The sequence below is a fragment of the Cervus canadensis genome, chromosome 19 (genome assembly GCF_019320065.1).
Source record: "Cervus canadensis isolate Bull #8, Minnesota chromosome 19, ASM1932006v1, whole genome shotgun sequence".
Taxonomy (NCBI): Eukaryota; Metazoa; Chordata; class Mammalia; order Artiodactyla; family Cervidae; genus Cervus; species Cervus canadensis.
This window is the reverse complement of record NC_057404.1, coordinates 48627679-48655421: the sequence shown is the minus strand read 5'-3', so window position 1 is coordinate 48655421 and position 27743 is coordinate 48627679. Positions and strand designations below refer to the sequence as shown.

Below are 27743 nucleotides of genomic sequence, written 5' to 3'. Positions count from 1 at the left end.
CTTCAGGACTAAAGGAAATCAGTCCTGAATATTCATTGGAAAGACTAATGCTGAAGCTGAAACTCCAATACTTCGGCCACCTGATGCGAAGAACTGACTCATTGGAAAAGACCCTGATGCTGGGAAAGATTAAAGGCAGGAGGAAAAGAGGATGACAGAGGATGAGATGGTTGGATGGCACCACCAACTCTATGGACATGAGTTTGAGTAGGCTCCAGGAGTTGGTGATGGACAGGGAAGCCTGGTGTGCTGCAGTCCATGGGGTTGCAAAGAGTCAGGCACCACTAAGTGAGTGAACTGAACCTATAATAGCATTACCTAAGAGTATTGTATAAATAGTATGAGTACTATTTTTAGTTACTTATCTTGAAATTTCCCCCTTCCAAAACATCCCCTACTTTTGAATTATTAATTGCATATTCCTACCCATAAGAATAATATTTACTCTTATCCTCTTTTTTTTTCCAGACTGAAAGCTTCACCTGTTTAGTTTCACTATAGGCAGCCTCTTCTGAACTATTCCTGGCTCTTTGCTGGCTTTCTTAGTCTGTTCTGACCAATACATTAGTGACAACAAATAGCAAGTAACACTGAGCACTACACGTGCAGACAAATCTGATTTTGAACAGGTTTTTTCCCTAATATACAAAAAGGGTGGAAAAGAGGAAACTTGCAGGCAAATGGATGCTTTCCTGAAATGTTTGTAAGGTCATCAGTGTAGAAGGATTACTTTTGGTTTGGAGGAGGAGCGGTTTGTAGATCAGCATAGAGTAGAACAATAACTGTTAGAAAAGGATATATTTCTTTAAAATGCATAGCAAGGACCTACTGTATAGCACATGGAACTCTGCTCAATGCTATGGAGCAGCCTGGATGGGAGAGGAGTTTGAGGGAGAACGGATACCTGCATATGTCTGGCTGAGTCCCTTTGCTGGTCACCTGAAACTATCACAACATTGTTAAGTGGTTATACTCCACCCAACACTAAGTTTAAAAAAAATTGTTAAGGAGATATTTCTGCTCACAATCAGGAAATTCTTTGTGATGTTGAGAGGCCAACAGATTCGGCACCAAGGAACTGAGTGTGGAGGCCTCCAAGCAGAGCTGGAAGACCTCTTTGTACAAATATTAATCATGATGCTACACTGTCTTCAGGGTCTGTTGAACTCCCAGATTCCATATTTCTTTTTGATAACACATAGTTTCTTCCAAGATTAAAAACCCTATGGTTGGTGCATTTAAATATTTTTAGAACAGCCACTACACCTTTTTAGATAAATTTAGTCTGGGAGAAAACACTTCTTGAACTATTAACTTCCCAGAGCATAAATAATAGAGCTAATTTCAGTAATACAAAGTAATTATTCTTCTATGGTCTGTATTGTGTAGCCTTGTGGAAAAGAACCATGTTTTCTTTCATCCAATCTGTCAGTTCTTGAATGGATTATTGTTCTATTGCTTTAGATGAGCTAATGTTAGTATTTTGGGATTAAAGGACTTTTATAAAACATGGTCCTTCTCTTAAGGACCTCAAGAAATTTGATAAGGAAGATACATGAACAACTATACTAAAGGTAACAAATGCAAGAATAAAAGTCTGCATAAAAAGTCTATAAAAGTCCAGAAAATGGAACTGTAACTTTATTTAACATGAGGTTATCTTGTACATAAGAATATTGATTAAAAGAAAAATTAAGAATTCCCTGGCAGTCCACTGGTTAGGACTTGGTGCTTTCATTGCCGTGGCTCAGGTTAAATCCTTGGATGTGGGGCTGAGATCCCACAAGCTGTGCAGAGCAGCACCCTCCCCACAAAGAAAGGAAAATTAAGCCAATTTTTCATTCCTTTATTTAATGTTTTGCCTCCTCTACCTCCTTTTCAACATATATTTCTTTTATTATAGGTCTTGACTTCATTACATAATTTTATATTGTTCGAATTGGGCTCCCCAAGTGGCTCAGTGGTAAAGAATCCACCTCCCAATGCAATAGGTGCACTTTTTATCCTTGGGTCAGGAAGATTCCCTGGAGCAACCCACTCCAATATTCTTGCCTGGGAATCCCGTGAACAGAAGAGTCTGGTGGGCTACAATCCGTGGAGTCGCAAAGAGTTGGACATTACTTAATGACTAAACAATAACAACATGATAAAAAATCACAGTATGAGAAAGATTTTTACATGTTTCAAAATTTCTTCTTTCCCTTTTAAGCAATTAGTTATCAAACTCATTTTTCATTTTGAATTCAGAAGTATTGCCAATATCCTTTTATAATATAGATTCTACTCTCTACTCCTGGGAATTGAAGTTCTATTCTTAATGTATTGTCATCATGTATGAGAATAACAATGACCCTCTGATAAGATGGCACAAGATTTGAAATTGTTTTGAATTTCTACACTTTAGTGAAGTTTCTCTCTGCAACTTTGTTGATCAGGTCTTTCTTTCCCACTTTTTTATCTTTTCCACATGAATGTAAGATGATAAATCAGGGCCTGGGGTATAATCCACAACCAAAGGGCAGGAACTAACTGGCCCTCAACCACATAACCAACGTACTATAATGAACAAAGCTGATTAAATTCAAGAGTGGCTCAGAACAGATTTTATCGTAATAAGCATTTCCAGTTTCAGACCAAATAACAAAGTTCTCTGAGACTCTTGGATTAATGTCATGTTTATCAAACAAGCCTGATCAGAAGGATCACCCGACAGCATTCAGTCCATATACCTCTCCCCTAAAATGTCAGATTAAGTAGATCAGGGGTGGGATCTGAAAATACTTTAACAAAAATCTAAAATTATCCTAAGAACCAGGCAAATTTAACACAGCTTTAACATATCACCATAAGTCATTGTCATCTACTACATATTTAACCTATAGACTTCATGATATAATTCACTAATGATTTAATCCAATCCATGCCTCTTTCTGACAGTGAATACTCAGTGTACTAAAGACACTTCAAAATAAATGGTGTGTACCTTTCTATATGTTCTCTTTTAAGAAAAATTGTTATTGAATAACATAAACAAGGGAGAGTTATTTATACCAGTATATACAAATCTGAAGAAAGGAATGGAAACATTATACAAAAAGAAAAAAGAAAAGAAATAACAAATATGCATTAGCCACAAACTTTAACCCAAGACTAATTGGATATACACTCAAAGAGTTCTATTCTCCTTCTCTGATCCACACTCACAGTTTTTTGTTTGTAACTACAGCAATTCAGACCTTGTAGCTGTTGAGCATAAACATTCAGACAAACATTTTCAGCACTTTACATGCATCTAGAATGCCTCTTTCTCAAATCAGAATTCCTCCATTTCTTGCCAAATCAAAACATTCCTAGACTTGCAGTCTTCTTATTTTTGGAGAACTCACACTATATTACATCAAAAGTATTAAGATGATGCCTCAATCACATTAAACATAATTTTTCTATAAATATTTTTTAAAATTCTTATAATATGCCTTTTGATACTATTTGGCCACAAAAAACTAACAAGTCACAGCTGGCTATGATTTCTCAGCAGTTACCATGCACATTTTAGGATTCTTCAAAAGGGGAAAAAGTGTCACCCATAAATTGTTTTCATATGTAAGAAATTTCATAAATAATAAAATTAAAAATTAATAAATGGCAGATAGTTTGTTGAATGTTCATCCCACTTTTGTAATTTCTTTCTCTATTTAGAATCAAATGGAGTTTTTTTGCGGGGGTAGGGTTTGTTTTTTTTTTAAGATATCAAACAACTGGTTTCTGAAAAGTTTGGAGGCCCTCTGTACTATCCCTATAATGCTTAATGGTCATTTAAGACTGTGAAATAAATCAACTCATCTGTTCCTCTTTTCACTGTCCCATGTCCATTCCAGAAATCCTTCACCTTTGAAGTAAACAAAATAAAGCTCCTTGGGTGATCAGATATGATTATTTAAAAACAGATTTGAGAGAGGATTTCGAAAGTAATATTTATGCCCATGGTTAAAAAATTTGTAGTTTTATTTGGGAGTCTGTGGCTCTTTTCTGAGCCTTACAAAATGATTCTAGGTCATTAGGCTTTCCTGCTGTTCCCATCTGTCATGATGTGTCAGTTCCATTGCAGAGGAACTAAACTTGGGAGGTAGGTGACAAGGGCAAGCCAGTATGAACATAATCAGTCATCGAAATTACCTTGCTTACTTACCTTCTCAAATATAGATACATATATTTGTGAACCTGTTAGGGCTCTGATCCTTCGTGCTTGTATGAACAGTTAGCTTTATAAAACAGAGCAGTGAATACTTCTCAAACACATATCTAAGAGCAACAATTTATTGGAATATGAACTAAGAATTGTCATCTTGGAGGATTAGAAATGAACTGACTCTCAAATCCTGACTTGGATAAGGAATTTTATTTTTCTCATTATTAGTTTTATAGTAACAGATCTAGAAATAACAAAGCATGTCAGCAAAAGTCTCTTTTCTCAATATTTGTGTCTGAGTTGGCAGCATAACTGCTGACAATCTTACATGCAATCTGCTCTGCTAAGATCTGCAGACTTAACTGTGTTTAGGTAGTTCAGATAAGCTTTGAATAAGCATCTGAATTTCTGGGTGCTTATGGAAAATGAACCAGATTCCTCTCCTTTTGAGATTCACTATGTCTTACTATAATGCATTCATGTAGGAATAATAGAAGGGCTTGCTTTACATACCTAATCTTACCATTAATATTAAACAATGAATTCAAAGTTGTCAGCCACGTGGTACTTCATTCATTCCAGTGAGCAGGAATCTTTTGTGTTTATTTTATTTCCAGACAGTAAAATGCTATGCTATTTGCTTTCTTAAAACAGCTGCAGTGTTTCTCTGGGGAACTGGCATTTCATGGAAGAGTGTGATCACTGATTCCAAAAGACTAAATGATATAACAACTGTAAAATTGTGCATGGAGTCAGGTGATATAACAGGAGAGGAGGCTGGTGGTGACAGGCTTTGTTTTCCTGGTCTAGTTAAAGTCCAGCTACTGCTTCAATTTTTTCTTCCTGTTACCACCGATCATATGCTGTTACTTTCCTTTACCAAATTAAATCTGCAAGTTGAAAAGTTATACACCATGAGGAATATTTAGGGGCTTCCCAGGTGGTGCAGTGGTAAAGAACCTGCCTGCCAATGCAGGAGATGCAAGAGATGAGGGTTCGATCCCTGGGTCGGGAAGATCCCCTGGATAGGAAAGGGCAACCCACCCCAGTGTTCTTGCCTGGAAAATTTCATGGACAGTGGAGCCTAGCAGGCTACAGTCCATAGCGTCGCAAAGAGTCAGACACAACAGAGCGATTAACACACACACACACACAGAGAAAACCTTACCTCTTCACAACTGATTTGCTTGCAGCTAGAATAAATTGCCACTTACCTGGTAAGCATATGTGGTTCATGAGTCCAAAGGACATGTTTCTATAAGAGGTGTTTTCTAAGTCCCTAGAAAAATTTACAAATATATGCTCCCCTTTCCAAAAAGCCAAAAAATAAGCCTGCTCCCACAGCCTTAACAGGTGGGTTCTTACCTGTTATCAACAGGCAAGTTGATCAACAGTAAGTAATAACTTAAACTTTTAAAACAGATTTTTTAAACTCAAAACACATTTGCCACTTAAAAAGAAAAGCCAAAAAAAATTGAGTAATACGCTTTAACCTTCTACTGTATTCCAGGCACTGAAATATTTGCTTCTCCCCACACTCCATTTCATTCTCACAACTTTTTGAAGGACATGATGTTTGGGAACTGACAACTAAAACCACCGTTCTTGGCCAGGCACAATAATAAACCATAATAACCAATAACCGTTTACATGAGTTGTCTCACAACAGGAGGCCCCCGTAAGGAATGCGGTGCTGCCACTGAAAATTAACTGGGAGGACTCAGGAGGAGCCGAAAGGAGGGAGCACGTTTCCCAGAAACACTCACTGAAATCCATCTTGGCCGAGAGATGAGTGTGCCACCAGGAAGGACCCTGCGTCAGACCACAAATGGGCGGACTAGGTGATTGGCCAGAGACAGCCAGTATACCAACTCCTTCACCATAGAACCTGGGACTGGGACCTGTCCAGAACAGTTTCCCACTGCTCACTTATACCTCTATCTGCCACCCACCAAACAGGGGAAAGATCTAGGTGGCCTTTCTAATTTCTCCCCTCTCTCTTTTTTTTTTTTTTTTTTTACCACTTGCTTCTTCAACATCCTCTTGAGGAGAAATGGGGGAAAGGAATTCTTTCCTGCTACAAAGTGATGCCACAGAAATGTAGGAAATGTCTTAATCTCCTTCTACCAAATCAAAATTTTTCACTTTATTAATTCACTAATTTAAAATCACTCTTCTGAATAAAAGCTTAAGAGAAAGTATACTGGCATATAAACAGCCTATTTATAATGCAGGATTTAATATCTCAACTTATCTCTAAAAAGATTTATCCAAAAATAACCACTTTTAAAATATTTTAACAGTGAACTTTATAAAAATTTTAAGCAGAGCTATAGAATGTTTTCATCAAAGCATCTAATAGTCAAAATTTTATGTTTTTATATACAGTAAATTAATAACTAAATTCTATTTTTAAAGAGTATTTGTTTAATATGTGAATTTAAGTTTACTGCCTAATCAACAAGCCAAGCAAATGCTACAAGATATGATAGAACTTCAGCTTAGAGAGGACATGCTGCTGCTGCTAAGTCACTTCAGTCGTGTCTGACTCTCTACAACCCACAGACGGCAGCCCACCAGGCTCCCCCGGCCCTGGGATTCTCCAGGCAGGAACACTGGAGTGGGTTGCCATTTTCTTCTCCAATGCATGAAAGTGAAAAGTGAAAGTGAAGCCACTCAGTCGTGTCCGACTCTTCCCGATCCCATGGACTGCAGCCTACCAGGCACCTCCGTCCATGGGATTCTCCAGGCAAGAGGACTGGAATGGGGTGCCATTGCCTTCTCCAGAGAGGACACGGGGGGCTTTGTTATTTTCAATATCCTCAAGTAGTAATGAAACAACCACACCAGCTGAGCCTAACCTAGCATGTGATGATTCAGAAAAAGATGTGTTTATACACATTGTAGCTAACCACCTTAAGGATAGATATTACACCCTTTAATAGATTAAGAAGGGTTTCCCTGCCTGGGAAATCCCATGGACAAAGGAATCTGGTAGGCTACAGTCCATGGGATTGCAAAGAACCAGACACGATGGAGCATACACACGCTCACACACACACACACACACACACACACACACACACAGAAGCTGAAGCCCCAGAGAGCAGGTGCATGGCTCAAGGTTACACAACTAGCAGATAATAGAAATGGGAACTAAAACAGTTCTTCTGATTCTAAACCCCTCACTATTTCCAGCACATATACTAAAAGTAAAACAAGAAGCCATAAAATATGCCAACTGAAACATCATTATTTTCATTGACATCCAATAGCAACAAATTAATAATGATAAATGTATTCAATTTATTATTTATTTATTAAATTTATACATTGAATTAATTACTTAATGCTATTAAATAGACTAATAATCATGAATTATTTCCTTAATTGAATTATCGGAATCATTTTAAACAAATTAATAACAGCTCAATGATGGAAAATATAAAGGAAATTCATGAGACCTCCTCTCTTTTTTCTTCATTCTTGCTCAAAATTTTATCTTACAAAGTTCAGAAGTTGTTACTTCCTATCTGAAGTTTCAAAACCTTTTAAACTGAATAATTTTCACTTCCAACCAACTTGGTCATGTATACCATATGTCAACAATTTCAACTAGATTCTCAGTTCATTTCCATCCCCCATAATTGTGCCTCTGCCACCTACAACTCCAATAGCTCTCTCTAAGCAAGATGTTCTACCTCCCAGCTCCCTCCCACCCTTTCTTTGCTCATACTTCTCTGCGAACTTCCTCAAAGCTCTGACCTCTCCAGCCTCACCTGGGTGTTGCTTCCTGGTTTCCCTCTCCCCTGTCCAACCTCAGTCCTCATTGCTCATGGTTGAGTATGTATTTTCTCACCTCCAGAACACTCCATTGCTTGCACACATAAATATCTGCTGTGCCTTCCAGAAAAACACCAAACTCAACCTAGTGACATCATCTGAGCAGAGAAATAAGTGCCTCTGATGAAATCACACCATGCACTTCCTCTCACCTTAGCAAAGCCTGAAACATCAGCTACCAACACTTTTACTTGACTGATCAACCATCTTCATCTCATTACCTCCAGGAATAGCAGATGAGTCCTACTAAGATTCTTGCATTATACCTGCCCCCAAGTCTCCCTGAAATCTTACTCTATGAGCCATCTTCAGCCAAAAAATAGTATAGATGGATGATGGATAGATAGAATTCACCGATGCTCAGTTCCCTTCAGAGCACAATATGCTTTTTGTGTGTCTTAACTTTTAAGAGTAACTGTACTCTTAAAGATACTGTCTTCATTCCTCATTTCCAAGTCAATTCTCAACCCATTTAGAGCTGTTTTCTGTCTCCACTTCAACCCTACTCCAAAAATATCCAGTGACTTCCTTTGTTGCCAAATCAGTGGATCCTTTTTAATATCATTGCTTAATTGGCACTGTCAATTGTTCCCTCCTTGGAAAAATTGCCTATGATTTCTAAAATTTTGCGTCACCTGTTACTTTTCTCTGTTTTTCAATGTACCCTCTCCTCTGTTCACTACTGAAACACTTGTGTTTCTCAGAGTCCTATCATCAGCTCACTGGTTTATTGATTTTAAATGCTTTCCCTGATTGACGTAATTCTTTCTGATGGTTTCAAAATGCAGATGACTCCCCATCTCTCTCTATCTCTCTCTCTCAGACACACACACACACACACATACACACACACACACACAGATATCCCTAGCCAGCCCAGTCATCTTTTCCAAGCTTCAGAATTACATATTTAACAGGCTGCTGGAGATCTCCGTCTATATATCTTGTGTACGTGTGCACACTCAGGCATGTCTGACTCTTTGCAGCCCCATAGTTTATAGCCTGCCAACTTCTCTGTCTGTGGAATTTCCCAGGCAAGAATACTGGAGTGGGTTGCCATTTCCTACTCCAAGGGATCTTCCCAACCTAGGAATCATTCCTTGTCTCTGGCATCTCCTGCACTGGTAGGCAGACTCGTTACTACTTACCTGGGAAGTCCTATGTAGATATAAATTCAACACATTTAAAACTGCTGTCATTCTTTATCCCTAAATCAGGGCTCCATCCATTAAGATCCTTAAATTAGAAACCCCAAATTCATCGTTGACTCTTTCTTGATAAATTTCTAATCCAAATATAAAGTTTTGCTAATTTTACTCAGTAAAATTTTTCTCCTCCACTGCTCTAGGTTAGGAATACATCCTGATGGGGGATTGCTAAAACTCTCCAATCCAAAACTGTTTCCAAATGGTCCACTGTTTGAAAATAATCCATGCAAAAATACCCAGGCCACTTTCCTGCCTAAATCTTTGGTGGCTCTCATGGCCTTCAAAGAATCAAGTCTTGTTCTCTGCAACTTCACCAACCTCGTCTCCCCAGATTTACTAAACCCAAGGGCAGACCCAGGTTTGGTGGGGCCTAAGGCACTGTAATTTGAGGAAGGAATCTTCTTTAAGAAAAAGGAAACAAAATTAGATACAAAAGTAAACATGTCTTTTGAGTGAAAAAAAGAAATCACAACAAATGTTGAAACCTGAAAATACAAGTCCTTTTCCTGGAGGTCTCTAGGCATTTAAACAGAAATGTTTACACAGACATGATTCTAGATTGCAACCTGGCCTCCCCTTCCCAACTAAAACTTCAATAACTCCCAGCAAACCCCAGAGATCATCAGGAACTATTCAAGTGAAAGAACCTGAAGGCTGAGTTTTATCAGCTTTCCAGTAAATTCTGTTCTACTTGCACTTTAAGTTTCAACAAACTAAGCTATGTTCCAAACACACACGAGGCAACCTGAAGTCTCTTTGCCTTTGCTTATGCATTAAAGTTACTTGTCTATTCTATGCCCTGCCCCGCCTTGCCCTGCCATCCCATCTCAGTCTCCATGCATCCTTCTTGCCTAAATAATTCCTAACTATTGTTCAACATTCACATCAAGTGTTGCCTGATTCACCCACAACAGGAGACTCCCCTCCTCAGAGCTCTCTTAATTTCAAGAGCAGCTCTCCCCTAACATTTGCAAGGTCCAGAGCAAGAATCCAAATGGAAACCCATTTGCGGTATACCCAAATATCTAAAAGTTATAAATCAAGCTGACAAACTGTTAACTAAAATAGATTCTGTCCTTCCACCATGAAGATACATCTTCTGGATGGCTGAGTTCAAAGCTAGAATTCTTGAACTCCTTGCAGCTCTGAGCCAGAACTTGCCACACTGGAAGAGCTTTTCTCAATGACAGGATCACATCGACATTTCTTAACTAACCCTTTGCACAGACTTTCTTCCGCATGGCAATGGCTTCAGATGTGCACATGTCAATAACCAGCCCTGTTATACATATTGCAGCTCCACCTATTACCACTGCAAACAGCTGTCCAGAACCAGCCTTTGGGGCTAGGAGGGTGCACATTAGGGGCACAGTTCAGCAAGTGCACTCAGGAAAGAGGAGAGTGCAGAGAATTCCAGGTCCAATGCAGTCTAGAAGAGGAAGCAGACTTTGGTGATTACATGTCCCTGATCATCCAAATGCTCCACCCCATAGGGAAGGGACAGGCCACACACAGGAGAATGCAGAGTGAGGCTTTCTAAAGCAGAAAGGTCAGGGCAGGCATCCCTCTTGCCTGGGTCTGAGGGAGACACTGTTTATATGAATGATATGTATGTATGATTGTGAGCTCCTCATGAGCAAAAAATACTTTTTCATCCATTGTTGCCAGCAAACCACAAATGCCTAAGAATAAACGAGTAAGTGAATAGAAGAAAAGCATAAATCAGGAGCTAGAATGCCTATAAAATGATTCTCATCAGACTCCCCATGGATCTCTAGAATCCGTTCACAGAGAAGAAGACTTTCCCACCAGGAGACAAGACTTCTTTAAGTGCAGTTCTCTGGGATGCCAATCACAAATGCAGTGACTTAAAATACCTAGATGGTGTCCAGCAATACGCCTTTTTACAAGTTCACCAGTGATTCCCATGTGCCTTGACCAGGGGTTTAAAAGTACAAATACCATCTGAGGTAACACCAAGAACCATCTTCAAAATAAAGTGTAATTGAGTCTCAGTCAGTAAATAATGTTGCCTGGTAGCAAAGTCTTCCCCAACTCAGCAGTGAGAGAGCAAGTCTGCCTGATGGAGAGTTGGAAGGGACAAGGTGAGGGGAGGCTGTAAAAGGGAAGATAATAAAACGCCACTTTTCAAGAAATGCATGCACAGTACCTAACCCATTATCTGGTGCCAAGTAACTGCTGAAAATGTGGGAGGTTAAAAGAGGAGAATAACCTTCAAATGCCTCTCTGCTCAGTTCGCAGTTGGTCCTGTTTCTCTCCAGCTGGGCAAAGGCAAATAGAAAGTGTGCACTGAGGTATTTTTGTCACACGCAGCTGCAATTTCTGCTACCGCACTTCAAAAAAATTCAAGTAGGATCTTTAAAAACATGTTATTGGGATGAAAGAATTTTGTTCCCAGAGAATTCATTAATCAAAGGATCACTGAAAAGACCTTACTACCAAACAATTTGTAAATAGGATGAGTTCTGTACCAAGCCCGGGATGCTTCCTTCATTAAGTTTAGGGAGGAGCAAGTTGCAACAACTGTGTGATGGAGCAGAAAAAAAAGGGGGCATTGGGGACTTCCCTGGTGGTCCAGTGATTGAGTTCACCTGCCGGTGAAGGGGACAGGGGTTTGATCCCCGCTCCAGAAAGATCCCACGTGCCGCAGGGCAGCGAAGCCCATGTGCCACAACTATTGAGACCGCCTGCCCTCACGCCCGTGCTCTGCGCAAAAGCCACCACAATGGGAAGCCTCATACCACACTTGAGAGTAGCCTTCGCTCACCCTAACCAGAGAAAGCCCCAGGCGCAGCAATACTCAGAGCAGTCAAAACCAAATAAATAATAAATAAAAGCTACTTTTTAAAAAAAAAAGAAAGGGGACATTGGAATCAAAATCTCGGCTTTGAATACTATCTTGGAACTTTGGAAAAGTTATCTTTATTTTCTCAATTCAAAAATGTAGTTAATAACAAAACTATTTCACAAGGCTATTTTCTAAGGTTTAAATACACTGGTTTATAGAAAGCACCTTCACATCACGTTATACTTAGGATCTAAAAATGTTTGATAAACTTAAGCCCCGTCACTTTATCTATAAACTACAATCGTCATGAGTATAGCACGTCACACAAGACAAAGATACATTAAAGTCCGCTTTTACCAACTTGACTTTCGAGCCAACCATCCACTAAATTTTTCTGTATTGGTATAAATGTGTCTCAAACAACAAATATTTGTTTAATTATGACGTATTTCTTATTGTCTTACTTGGGTAGTCCATAAAACCCTGAGTTTCTCACATAAAATTGAGTACATTTACCAGTGACTCCTGTGTCAGACTGCTTCAATTAGTGGACATAAATTATCACGTTTAATTGTACTCACCCAAAGCAATAAATACATGAGTGTGTGAATTGAACTTAATCTGAGTTCAGACTTTGGCTTGCCTGAGTTCATCAAGTTTCTTATTCTTCACCAAGCTCCTACTAGATATACAATGAATCTGTTCTTTTGATTTAGATTTTGCCTGAAGAACAGTAAGCCCAGTAGTTTTAAAGAACAATCCAGTATTTAAGTTATCCTATGTTCTTTTAAAATAATTCACAAACCCAAAACCAAGATGTCAGGCATGGGAAACTTTATGCAAATACATTTTCCAAAATTGCTAGAAAATGTGTGGCAGCAGGTCCCACACATAAAAACAATCTTTACAATGCCAGGGTCACCACTGAGGATGATGGCATCAGTGGTTTCGATGAATTCAGCCTGAGTTCTTGATTGACTTTTTCAATTCTTATTCAAATCCTTATTAATATTCCATATAATACCTTCTCATTTTCTTCAGACCCTAAATTTAGAAATGCCTTCATTTTTCTGTGTGTACATAAAATGCACCTAAACCTAGAAATTGGTAAGAAAGATAATAAGCTATAAATCCAGAGGCACAGGCTAAATCTTGAATTTAGTACTAAAGTCCGAGTAAATAAATTAACTCTTACTGATAATATTCTCTAAGATATTATTAAAATTGCAGTCATTTACATTTGTAAAACAATACTTTGCAATTCATAAGATTTTAATAATTAACACATCTAGTTCAAGCAAAAAAGAAAAAGGCCGTGAGTAAAGCAAACGGAATTTCTGTGCACGATTTCTAGAAGCACTAACAGTAATAGATACTAACAGGTCTTTCCCAACAGGACTCAGACTTTGATTTATGCCTCATACAATTGGCTTTGTGCTCCATTCCTTAGAGTCTTGAATGGTTAAATCTTTACCTCAATTGGAAAAGTCCATTCTGTAAGCTTTCACTATCAGAGTAGTCAGGCTGCTGATACTATTTCTCAGAAGAGTTCCGTCAAGTTCTTGAAAACCATTCAGTTAAATGATGCCTAACTATCTCCTAATCATTAAGACAATCAGTTCTATATAAATGATGCCTAACTATCTCCTAATCATTAAGACAATCAGTGTCTATATATGACCTGTTGTCAATTCTCTTCTTAAAGTCACCCTCCATGGGCAAAAACAAGAGGAGAAATATTTTCTACTATAATCTCCTTGAAGTTTAAAGAGTCAGTGCAGCTGGAAATGTCTCATAACTCTCCATTTTTTATACCATCAACTTGTCAAGAGCAAAGACTGAGGGGGGCTCCTTTGGTGTCCATGATTTGTATCTGTTTTGCTCTTTCAATTAAAAGTTTACTTATGCTTTATTTTTGTTGTTGTTGAAAGTATCCCAAAAAATAGTATCTGTAAAGCAGCACGGAGTATAGTATTTCTGTGAAATGAATCAGGGAATCTTGACTACCGAGCTCCAGGAAATGCTGGGTTAAATTACCCTGGCCCATCAGTGACCGTGCTGTGTAGTTAAAGGAGGGCTGCTCTCGAGGGCCGCTAACCCACTTACTATTGTGTGACCTTTGCTGCAGAATTTCTTTACCTCTCACTTCCATTTCTTCATCCATAAAATGAGGAGACTGGAATGCAACAGATTTAAAACTCTAACAGCCAGTGATTTAAAACTCTAATATCCAATGAGTTTTTCTGGAAAACAAAATAATAACTTGATATCTGAGTTTCACTGGCTCTACTGGTTTGTCCTTATTTGCTTGAAATCCCAACATACAAGACATAGCTTCTGGTTTCAGGTTTTAACAAGATGCATATACTTTTAATGTCAATTATTCAACTTAAATTTGTAAACTAATCTAGCATTTCCTGGAACAGGTGAGAAACCAGACTGATATTCAAGTAATGTAGCAATTAACTAGCCCTGTCTGGATCATGGTGCTATGTTTGTGGGACAAGAATATAGAAGAATTTTGTGGCACATAAAAGCAATTTACTAAAAAAAAAGAGGACAAAATCACATTTAAAGTATTCTTAACTATTTTATTTTACCAAGTGTATATTATTGCTATTGAGCTCTAAATTATATAATATACAGTTTTTAAATACTGTATATTTCAAAGTATTGAATTATAATTTACTTATAAAATGTAAGCTCAAATCTCCCATTATTCTGATAACACATATTGTCAGATGTAGGTAGTTTTGAATAGCAAATATATTGTGATGGCGATTCAAGAATAATAGAATCTTTGCCTCTAACACAGCTCTTTAAACCAAACCACAAGTTGCATGAATTGAATTGAATACGAATTGAGTGTGTTCCCTCTCCTTTAATATAAACAGTCTTTAAATATAGACATTAAAATAACCAACTCAAAAACAAGCTGAATATCCATTATGAGATGTTAGTATTGTGACATGAAGCTGTAATTACAGGTCGTTAATTTTTATACTTTCATGTATTTAATATAATACTTTATTAATTACATAGATGAAAATAAATAGACTTCACATGTTGTGTTTTGTTTAGAATAGTAATTTTTTAAAAGTTCTGAAATAAAATGTCAAGGGCTATTGTTTCTATTTTGTTCCCATTCGTTTATGGCTTTTTTCCTTTAAGACTGGGTAATGTGAACCTTACCATAGCCTTTCATTTAAAGTTTTGAAAAACTCTGGATTCTTTCTTTATCAGCAAATAAAGATAAGAGTAGCATGCTAAAAATGCCAATTTTACTTCTTGTCTTGAAAGGTGATAATGTGCTTTCCAAAGCAAATTTTTTTTCCTAAGTCCGAAGACTCAGTAATAACACCTTAATAATCTTTTCATCTTGAATAGCACAGTTCTTTGAAAATATTAATTACTGAACCATTCATGATATCATTTTGAAATTATGTTATACCACTTGTAACACTTAAGCAAATTCAAAATGTTGTACAAAGAGAAATCAATATTATTAGAGGGCTATTGACCAAGAAAAATTTTTTCAGAAACACCACTCTTCTAAGCCTATGTGAGTACAATAAGCTTGAACACTAATTAGCTGCTGAAAACAACAAAAGCTTTATATGGATGGAGAAACATGTCATTAGTCATAGGTCCTACGAGTGGAAAAATTTTAAGATACTTGAATCATGATATTTAAAAATAAATGCAGCTATCTATTATAAGTCCTTCATTTTAATCAGGTTTTTGGTACACTTAATTGATGCATTCTTGTAGCAAATAACTATGTAATGGAAAGAGATGATTAAAAATGAGTAACATGCTTATTTTAAAACCCAACCATTTCTACTGATGTAATAGGAATAACAAATCTTAAATCGCAATCATTGTATGGTAAATAATATAAGGTTTTTGACTTTTCATTTACGCTTCAGAACCCTAACCACATTGTCTCACTTATTTGTAATCCATCAACCCAGGTGACAAATAGTCTTCTATATTTACCCACTCAGAATGTACAAGAAGCATACTGTATGAGCAGCTGAAACTACAAACACTACTGTCAATCAACAGTCTGGCAGAGTACCATATTTCTTTTCACCAAGAGGCTTAAAGCAAAGAATCTGTGCCTAATTCTTTTAAACCTTATAGGTCAAAAGGTTTTAAAATTATTTTTGACACCATTTCTTTGCTTTGTCAACAGGCCTGAGTACTTTTTAGCTTGTAAAGGATATCAAAAAATGACTCATTTTAACATCACAAATTTATGGGTTTTGAGACATCACTTTTCACAGTAACATAATTCTGCAGGCAGATTAGATGAATGCTATGCCTCAGAAAGATGTTGATATGATTTTGAAAACTGTGTCCTCAAAGCCTGGCTACATAGTACCTAGAACTGAGCCAAATGGCGAGTGAGCCCTTAGAGGTGTTTTTGCCTACGGTGACGGCCACAGCCCTGGGGTGGGTGGTCCTTAGTTAAGGGAATCTCAACTTCTAGGGGTATTGGCAATTCGCTGAGGCCTACACTGTGTCACAGGAAAACATCTTAGCAGTTCTTTTGAAGTCAATGAATTAACTCCCCCCAAATCCAAATCACAACAGTCCATACACCTGATTAAGACATTAGAATCACTTTCTCCTTATACAGGAGCACTGAATCTTCCTTCCCTGAGTTTTTACTCCTCGCTTACTTGTTCCATATTCAAGTCACTTCAGTGAACCTTCTGGTCTTTTCTAAAACCTGCCCCCTCTTTTTTAACATCTCAAGTACGTCTTTCCTATGAACTGAACTATATCAATGAACTTTCCCCCTTCCAGGTATTTCCCGATCCCTGGCAGCCCTGCTGCCAAGCTATTTCCCCGCCCAACAAACTGGTTTGCTCAGAGCAGCTCAGAGAAAAGTCTTATCATTCTGTTAGCACACTACTCCTGGGAAGCAAATGTATTCCTTGCCTCTGTTGTCTAATCTTCTCACACTGATATCAGTAAGGCATCTTCATGATTACATACCTTACACCTGATATACTCTCTCTCTGCAAACTAGGTGACTCCACTCCCTTCTCCAAAGTCTCTCTCTTGGTGAGCTTTTCTTGACACGCTGAAGAGCAATGACAAGCACTTCCTGGCCTCACCCTGGCCAAACATGAAACACTTTCACGGGCTCCCAGTCACACCCAAGAGTGATACACAGGGCTAGTATGTGGGGTGTCCTTTCCTTCTTTTAATGCCACTGCATAGCCTTATACTGTGGTAGGTATGCTCTTCATATCAGACTGTGGGAATATGGTTGAGCAACTGACATACAATGCAGCAATGTATCAAACGCAGTAACTGCACAATCAACATTTGTATGATGATGCTGAGAATGCTTAGAACAATCACGTTTTCTTCACACTCCACATGATTTGAAGGGAATTACTACTCCTTTTTCCATTCATTAGGAAGCTCAGGGTATCATGTCATCGATAAAGAGGAAGTGATTCAGAAAAGAGTGACTGTAATATTCACTCACAAACTTGTACATGAGAGAGAGAAATTTAAAATATTTAAGTATACTATAATTAAGATAATTCTTGTAATTACACAAACATGTATAGTCACATAAATATATATATTACACAATAAAAATTAACACCCCCCATTATACAATTAAGCATCTTCTCCAGAGAGGAGGAAACATCTTCGAATTCTCTTTCCTGTCCCAAACTTTCAATGGCGGCGAAAGCAACCACCATTAAGTAATGGTTGCTTTACAATGAATGTTTTATTTTTTAAATGCCACTCTCAATAAAAATTGAGCTTACTGAGACTATTGCATGTTTCCTAAAGCTCAAGTTTTTTACACATAAGCAATAGCAGTATACACTAAGCCATAGCTTAGGTTTGTTGCTACTGTGATTGTTATAAAGCAAAGGATTTTAAAGGCTTTTAAATTTCACCATGTTACATCTGAATAACATTTTGCAAGCTACACCTTCATAAATTTGGACTGTAATTGTAAATGAATAATAAATAATAAGCATATTGTCCTGAAATTCTTTTCAATTAGCTCTCCAATGTGGTTTTTTTTTTTTTTTTTTTGGTCTCTATTAACAGATTGGACAAGTTATAACAAATTATAATTTCCAACATGTGTACTATGATGATGTAGGGTGGGGTGGTAAATCTCACCTGCATTTGCCAGTAAGCCATTTTTAATGATTTCATTTCTACCATTTTACTTCTAGAGCCTAAAATCTTAGGCAGTTTTTGTTTCCTAGGTATTTGTCTTTTTATTTCCTATCCTAGATTTTTTTAAAGAGAAGGAGAGGAAAGAAAAGAACTCTATACCTTAAAAATTTTAACTAAGCTCCCTTCCTAAATCTATGGTGAAAACCCATGCCTTTCAGATTTGCAAATCATTTTGCAGTAGACCCTTCTATCACATTACTTGGAACAAAACAAAGCAGAAAAGGTCTGTAGACATATTACACATAGAAACATAAGGTCATTGTCTTATAAAAATTAATCTGCTTTTAAAAAATTTTCTCAGTAAGGATGTTTCACATGGAAGGTATAGATGGTTCAGTGATATGCATATAGGTACTAAAAACTGTCTCTCTCCCAAAATGTAAAGTTTAGAATAAATCTATAAATGGCTCTAGGGTGGCTTCTTTGGCTTCAGGGGTGTTTCATATCTGTGGGACTCCAAGCCCAGTGACATTTTGATACAGTTTTAGTGGAAAACTTTATAAAGCCATTCCTTGTGCTCGATTGCACCCTAGAGAGGATAGTATGATGATGAGGTTCTCATGCACCCTTTGCCCTTGTATATACATTTTCCTACCAAGTCAAACCAATAGAACCTCATTGCTGGGTAAAGGTTGACTTGGAGTTGAGTCCTGATGGGACAGCTTTTCCCTCTTCCTCTCACCTTTCAAATTTCAATTGCCCCACTTTAAAAAGAGGCAAAGAGTTAACAGAAATAGAGTTGGCTTTAAAGACTATTTATATTACAACATCAGAATTTCCTTTTTAAAAAGATTATAATAGTGTTCCTATCTTTCACAGTGATGTGACTGAGATTATTGTCTATCTGAAAATATTTCCATTATGTCTCAGTCATAAAAAGAACTCAATAAATATGGAGTTTATTGAAGAGAAATCAGCATGTAACTGTGAAATAGTAAGTTAATAAATAAAATCCAGTGACAATATACCATGATAAAATTATCCAATAATATATATGAACTACCATTTCAAACCAACTCTCATGAAAAGGCATTTGCCATTCCTCTTATACAGCACCTGCATGATTCGTTCTATTCTCTCTGGACATTTATGTGATGAATTCTTATTACAGAGTCTGAGAAGTTTGATATTCTATTTGTAAAACATAAAAACTTGTTAAATGAATATGCTGTTTTTTCCCTCCACTTTTATTTTACCGTTACCCAGTTGTAGGCCAATCAGAAGTCAAACAAAGAATTTTCTTCTGAGATCAAGAAATGGCAATTCTATTATGGAGCACAAAGTTATAGCTGTTTTAATACATACTTTGCTGAACAGGGCATCTCTTAGCCTATAGCTGACAAAACACAATTGTACAGTGAGATTCATTTCCCTTGCCATAGATTACACTGCGTTGATTCTGTTTTGCTTTTGGTCAAATGCCAAAGCAATACATCTAGCAACAAAAAAGCAATGCCGCTAATTAAAACAACATATTCAATCCCAACATATGCAAAAGGAAATAAATATTTAAATAAACATGGACTTGATCAAGACGGTCATGATTAAAATTATACAAGACAAAATGAAGGCCTCAGAATAGTGAATTCCCTCCCTAACATCTCCCATCTTGACTGGGTTGAGAAAGTATTCAAATCACAGAATATTTAATGATAAATAGGATAATATATATGAAATAACAAAATACACAAAGTTTAAAAAGGAATTCATACTATGAAAAAATTTTGTCTCTAAATAGGGCTCATTGACATATTCTTCTAAATATTTTTTCTATAAAATTTAAAGTATAATTTTGATTACATTAAATTATATTTTAATTAGGTTTCCCTGGTGATTCAAATGATAAAGAATCTGCCCGCAATACTGGAGACACAGATTCAATCCCTGGGTCAGGAAGATCCCCTGGAGAAGGGAATGGCTACCCACTCCAGAATTTTTGCCTGGAGAATCCTATGGACAGAGGAGCCTGGCAGGCTACAGTCCGTGGGGTCACAGAGAGTCAGATAATTAGCTAGTTATCAGGTCATACATTTGTAAAGTTCTATATTAATTTATTGAACAATTTACTGACCACCTACTAGGTGCAGGGCACTATAGTAGGTGATGAAGTTAAAAGGATGAATAACACAGAAATTTTTCTTTACCCTAACTAGTAGTTCAGTGAAAGTTAATCATGCAAGGAGAGAAATAGGAAAAAAAAAGTAAATAAAACAGACAACTACATACGAAAAATGATTGAAGAAAATTAACTGTGCTTGAGATAGATAATGTTGGAAGAAGTCTACTTTGGATAGGGTGGTCCAGGAAGTGACATTTAAAAAGGCAACATCAAAGCTGAGCCCAAAGGATGAGGAGGATGTGATCATGCCAAAGACAGGGAAGGGAGATATAGTCAAAGGGACAAATGAATGCAGAGCTTTTGCAGAAGAAGAGCTCACAGTGGTCTAGGAACAGAAGAAAAAAAAAAAAAAAAACTCAATGGAGATAAATCTGAGAAAAACAGCCTGAGGTGGGACTGAAGAAGGGAAAGGGGTTGGATTTATAGACACTGAATGGAGATGGGACTAGGATGGTAGCAACAGAAGAGTGGATGGTTTCAAGATATATTTTGAAGACAGAAGTGATAGGACAGAACTGTGCTGTTAAAACTTTCATGTTGATGTATGGCAGAGATCAACACAATATTATAAAGCAATTATCCTCCAATTAAAAAAATGATAATAAAATAAACTTTACAGAATTTAAAGAATGACATCCAGAAAGGTTAAATGCATTGGACAAAGTCATGTGGATAATGCAGGGTTGGGACAAAATCAAGTCACAGACCTAAATGCCCTCTATTACACCAGAAGTTTTAGTTTCTCATATCATGTTCCATACTGTTTAATGCAATGTCATCCTGAGAACCTAAGAAAGATACATTTATGAATATGTATATGTATATGCTGCTGCTGCTGCTAAGTCGCTTCAGTCGTGTCTGACTCTGTGCAACCCCATAGATGGCAGCCCACCAGGCTCCTCCATCCCTGGGATTGTCCAGGCAAGAACACTGGAGTGGGTTGCCATTTCCTTTTCCCATGCATGAAAGTGAAAAGTGAAAGTGAAGTCATTCAGTCGTGTCCGACTCTTAGTGACCCCATGGACTGCAGCCCACCAGGCTCCTCCGTCCATGGGACTTTCCAGGCAATAGTACTGGAGTGGGGTGCCATTGCCTTCTCCAGTATATGTATATAAGTGAATCTTAATAAATCATAACTTTTTTCTTCTCTAAGAATTTAATGATAGCTGAATTTTTGTTACAGTGTTTCAGTCACCGATATCATTTGACACTACAGCTGTATACCTCGTCTGCTGAGACTGCTAATTGTCACCAAAAATCCATTCTCCCCTTCATTTGTACATGTGACTACCCAGCTCAATTATATTTCCCAGAATTCCCTGGGGGCTCAGACGGTAAAGCGTCTGCCTACAACGCGGGAGACCTGGGTTTAATCCCTGAGTCAGGAAGATCTCCTGGAGAAGGAAATGGCAACCCACTCCAGTATTCTTGCCTGGAAAATCCCATGGATGGAGGAGCCTGGTGGGCTACAGTCCATGGGGTCACAAAGAGTCTGACACGACTGAGTGACTTCACTCACTCACTCACTTGTAGTTAATAATAGCCGTGTACTAAGTTCTCACTGATAGAATTGAACAGAAGTGATCGGTGCCCCTCTGTAACTGGCCCTTGAGGTCTTGAGCTTTCTTCTTCTGTGTTCTTATTCCCCTTGCAACCAGCCAAAACCAGGATATGGTGGTGGTGATCCAGGGTATGCTATGCAGATGATGACAGCACCCTTGAACCCATCAGAAAAAGGGCTTTGAGAGAACCTGAATCTTGAAAGAAAGGGGTCATGTTGGAACTCTAATGTGAGAAAAAAAGTTCCACATTTTTAAGCCACTGTATTGTAGGATCTCTATATTTCAGCAGCCTAGCTTTATCCTAAACAATAGAGATTCATAAATCTTTACAAGTCAGTACAAGATAGTTGCCATATTGGAAGCAATCCTGAAATTTAATGAGGAAAAATAGAGAGTCCTAATCAAGTAGTTCCCTGACTTTTGATTTAAGTCTTATTTTCAAGATGTGTTGGTGGGAGCAGAGGTAATTCTCATACATGTATTCCTTTCTGCACCACCCATGCACGTACACAAACTCTGGGCTCCACTGTTCTATGTGCCTTTCCTAGGCAAAAGGGGTAGTTTCTCAAATCGTATGCCATCAGCCCCCACCACCACATCGAATGCTTCAGTCACTCACAGATCTGAAGGCTTGACTGAGGAGGCAATCAGTGTCTTTGAGATAGAGCACTGAGCTCTGTAGACAGGCAATGGGGCACCTTGAACATCAGCTACAGTGAAAAGAGCTTAGACTAGCTTCAGTTCAGTGCCAGAACCACGACTCATGAGCATATGGGTGGGATCAGTGTAGCAGCAAATATTAATAATTATGTAGCCACATGGTGTTGAAGGCAACCAAGTCACCTATGCCATCACATGAATGGACTTCAGTCTCTTTAAGGCTGACAAAATTTCCACTACTCAAAAGTATGTCATGAGGATAACAGTTGAGAACCATTGGCTATGCGTGTCAACTCTTGGTTCAATCAACTGTGGTCAGTGTAACAGGATAACATGAAAACTTTTACATCAGATGACAACTCTGGCTGCATTTCTCAGAAGGGTGATTTGGAGGTTAACAGGCAATTAGTAATTCATACATTATCCAATAGTGGTAATAGTAGCAGCATAGCAATCATGATCACAATAATGATAATAACAATAAAAATTTATCAAGCACTTACCTAGTTTCAGGCACTGTGTCAAACACTTTATATACATAATTTAATCTATAAAATTTTATTATTATTCCTATATCACAGCTGAAGAAACATTGCTTAATACAGTATGGCAGGGAGAAGTAACATCATGGTATGCTTTCTCTTGTTTCCAGAAAATGCATATAAATTGAAAACAAAAATTCCAAAAGAATACTAGCTTCTGTACCACATGATATTTACTAAGGATATTTTAGGTGAAATTTGGATATTCAGTTTCAAACTTTCAACTGTGCTTTGCATACAGAAAGTGTTAAATATTTGCTGAATATTGAGGAAATGAATAGCTTGTGATTTTATTCTTATACCTAATTCTGCAATTAAACATTGCTATATACATTTATATGTTGGGTTTTGGGGGTTTTTTTGCTAAATTTTACTATTGCCTACTTGTACTGTTACTTACATCCCCAACAACAATATATGTGAATACGAATTCCCCTTCAATCCTGCTAAAAACAAAGATCTTTTTATGAAGCAATGTGAAATTTAAATTTAATTATATAAAACTTTTAAACTCCTGTTTGCCAAAAGTAGTACAAATAAAGTTGAAAGATAACCAAGGAACTAAAAGAAGATATTCTTAATACTTACAATAAAGAGTTTATATTTTACATTTCAAACAATCCAAATGAAGTACAAGTGACGATAGGAATCTGTAATTCATAGAATATTATACACACATCCCAAGAAACATTTGAAAATGTAGTCAATTTCCCTAATAGTCTAAAAAATTCTAGTTAAGACCATAATTACTTTTTTTACCTTTCAGAATGGAAAAAATTGAACAAATTCACTCAACCCATTAGTGAAAAGTGTAGGGAGATTTGATTCATATGTTTTTCCTGGAAGCATAAACTGGTGGTTTATTGTTGTAGGGTAATTTCCAGTGTCTATGAAATATTCACATGTATAATACCCCCACAATCCAGCAATATCACTTCTAAAAATCCATACTAAAGAAATAACATAGAATACACACTTAAAGAAAGTCAGAGAAGTATTGCTTTTAATAGTAAAAAAAAAAAAAAATATGGGAGGGTGGCTGGCAACTCAAAGTTCGACTCTGAGGAGGAGTTAAATAAATGAGATACAACAGTACAAGACCACACTACAGTGGAGTACTGTTGTTTCGGAGTCACAGCGGTAAATGTCAGATCACTGAGTATGTATGATGATGAGTTGAGTGCAGCTAGTAGGAAGCAAAACACTTGTTACCAAAAAAAGATTCCAATTCCATTTGTTTTCAAACAGACGATGTGGCCCATATCAAACAAAATTCATCTGCAGATTGCTTCCCAGCAGGTCGCTAGACTTTTATGTCTAAAATAGAATTAAATGTACTGATGCAGAAAAATAAACATGATGCAGTTTTAAGGGAAAAAAAAGTAGTTGCCAGACCAATGAATGGCATGGTCAAAGAGGTAGGAATATGTATACATATGAATGTGTGTAAACATATAGGGGGAAAATTGAGACCTCCCTGGGGGCCCAGGTGGTAAAGAATCTGCCTGCAACACAGGAGACCTGGGTTCAATCCCTAGATTAGGAAGATGCCCTGGAGGAGGGAGGGAATGACTACCCACTCCAATATTCTTGCCTGGAGAATTCCATGGACAGTGGGGTCTGGCAGGCTACAGTCCTTAAATGTCAAAACTTTGGTCATTTCTGATTTAGAACATAACCTTTTATGATTAGTCAATCACCATCTAAGTATTTTTTTCCAAAGAGAAAATATTATAATTAAAACAAAAATAGCATATACATTTAAATACTTAACTTGCCCTAAATAAAGATTTCAGACTCAGAAAGGAAGAAAAAGAAACACTTAATAGTTTGGAAAATTCTGACAAGATTTTCCAATATTTAAGAAAGTTTAGTTCAATTCACTAACAAAGCTAGCATATTTTCATTTATGTACCAATCACAGAATAATTTGATGAGTGTATAAGAAGCGATTTGCCTACAGAAATGAAAGATACAATTAAGTTCTGCTTCTCTCTACTATTAAACTCTAATTTTGTGGTAGAGCACCTTACATGAGTATTTGGGAGTCAAAAAAAAAGAACATTGACAAAGCATTCCAGATGGGAAAATGGTCAATTTTTTTTTCATATTATGATACTTAACACACTTGAGACTTAAATTTAGAGTTTGCTATTTGTGATTCTTATTATGGACACACATGCTTCCTTTATTTGGTACTTTATACTATTCCATTACTCCTTATGGTCAGATTAAGTTTGAGGAAAGCATTACTATAAATATTCAAAGTTTTCTCAAGGAGATAGAAGGTAAGATTGATTTTATTCTTCCAAGAACTCTAGAATCCCCAGGCCCAAATTATTTACACTTCTTGTTTGATTACATTCAGCTCTGTTGATCAGGGAACTAAGTTTATCACCTATGGTCTCCTGAACTGGCTTCTAGGTTCAAAACTAAAACCAGCATCTCTCCTGTGACAACTTTGGGCATATAATGAGATAGACTCCTTAAAGTGACCTAAACTAGAAGGCAGCAAAGACCAAGTGTTTCAAGATCAATTGTTAAAGTAATCATTCTAAAAATTAAATCTTGTGATATGCTGTGGCCAGTAATTCTATCTTGAACTCTTAAGAAAAACACTCTTACTACACAAAGAGTCGGACACGACTGAGCGACTAAGCCCAACACTAGAAGCACCAGCTTAACTGACTCCAGTGTTGTCAAAATAACTTGTAAAACCTGGTCAGTGGTAATATTTCTTCGTGTAATCGAGCAGGACCCTGTAGGGCCTTCTCGGGACAGACTTCCTCCCCCATACCCTCTGCTTCAGTTCCTCTCAGAGGTGCTTAGATAATACCATATGATGCACATCAGAGGCGGAAACTACCACCAAGTGCAAGAAATTAACTACTTAATGACCGTGAGCATGCAGCCCCAAGACCTCCTGGCACCTAAGACCCATTAAGTCCTGTGACGCCGCCCTATTACCTCACCATCCACCAATCAGAGAATTGTGCCTGAGCTGACCGCTTGCCCTGGGACACCCCTCTCTCACCTTGCATTCAGAGTGCTTTGCTGGAACCCATGGGGAGCTCAGGCTTTTAGAGGCTGGCTGCCCCAGACTCCTTGTCTGGTACCTTACGTGAACCACCCTTTTCTTCACAACACCCTGGTGTTGGTACCTTGTACTGTGCGTGGGCAAGTGGACCCACGCTTGGTTCAGTAACAGCACTGAAAATGTCCTCCTCGCCGGGGAGTAGAAGGTGAGTTTGTTTACTCCATTTCAGATTGACTTTGCCCTCTGCTTTCCAACATACCACCAAAGAAATTAGTCAGAGTGATGAACTTTTTAAGGGGAGGCAACCATAAAGTGCAGAATCACTAAAGGCAGCCAGCCAGTGCCAGGTTTATACTCAACCAAGGTATTTCCCTGGTGGCTTAGACGGTAAAGCGTCTGTCTACAATGCAGGAGACCTGGGTTTGATCCCTGAGTTCGGAAGATCTCCTGGAGAAGGAAATGGCAACCCACTCCAGTATTCTGGCCTGGAAAATCCCATGGATGGAAGAGCCTGGTAGGCTACAGTCCATGGGATTGCAAAGAGTCGGACACGACTGAGCGACTTCACTTTCTTTCAATTCAGCTAAATACCAAGGAACTTTAAAATTACAGAACCTGTGCCTAGGAGCCTTAGGCATGCTGAGATCAACCTCTGGGGCAGTCACTGCAGATGCTTCAGTACTGAGAGTCTGGGTTAACATGGGACTCAGTAAATGACAGCTGATTTACTGACATCAACAAACAAGTTAATAGTACAGAGTAACACTGGCAGAGAAACTCTTGTTTCTGCTTTTGAGAGATTTCTCAAGCATGCTCAAATGTGAAAAGGAATAGATTTATTTTTCTCTGTAGCTTTGCCTTAGGTTTCTGTTCCATGATTTCCCCAACTAAAAGCAATCTTGCACTCTCCTCTAAATTCCATTTCTGCATTTCCATTTTATCTTCCACATAGTATTGTTCATGTACATTTAAGCATATATCCTGTCATGATACTCCTCTGCTCAAAACTCTGAGATGTGACCTCCTCCTCACCCATATCATGCAAAGAAAAAGCCAAAGCCCCCAGTTCACTATGACTTTCATCTTAAATACTCTCCTGCTGGGGCTCACGTTACCTCACTCCAGTCACCAGGAGCCCAGGCTGTGCCTCAAACACCCCAGACCCTAGCTCTAACTCCCAATGACTCTATAGAATTTACCTGGAGAATTACCCAAAAAATGTCTTTTAAAAGAGGCACACCCATGTGACTATAACTTAGGAATTTAGTATAGTTAGTGCCATTTAACAGACACAGAAGACATTAAGAAGAACTGGCAAGAATACACAGAAGAACTATACAAAAAAGATCTTCATGACCCAGATAATCTCGATGGTGTGATCACTCACCTAGAGCCAGACATCCTGGAATGTGAAGTCAAGTGGGCCCTTTGGAAGCATCACTACACACAAAGCTAGTGGAGGTGATAGAATTCCAGTTGAGCTATTTCAAATCCTGAAAGATGATGCTGTGAAAGTGCTGCACTCAATATGCCAGCAAATCTGGAA

General features: G+C 37.8%; 2 long non-coding RNA genes across 2 annotated transcripts in view; both read right to left on the bottom strand.

The window, feature by feature from the left end:
• LOC122422302 overlaps positions 1-27743 on the bottom strand; it is a 100419-nt gene that overhangs the window by 15831 nt on the left and 56845 nt on the right. The gene's annotated exons all lie outside the window — the stretch shown is intronic.
• LOC122422301 lies at positions 156-15284 on the bottom strand. Its single transcript, XR_006263772.1, has 3 exons — positions 15272-15284; positions 4367-4369; positions 156-303 (listed from the first exon to the last, which is right to left on the bottom strand). It is a non-coding gene; the product is annotated as an uncharacterized LOC122422301 (long non-coding RNA).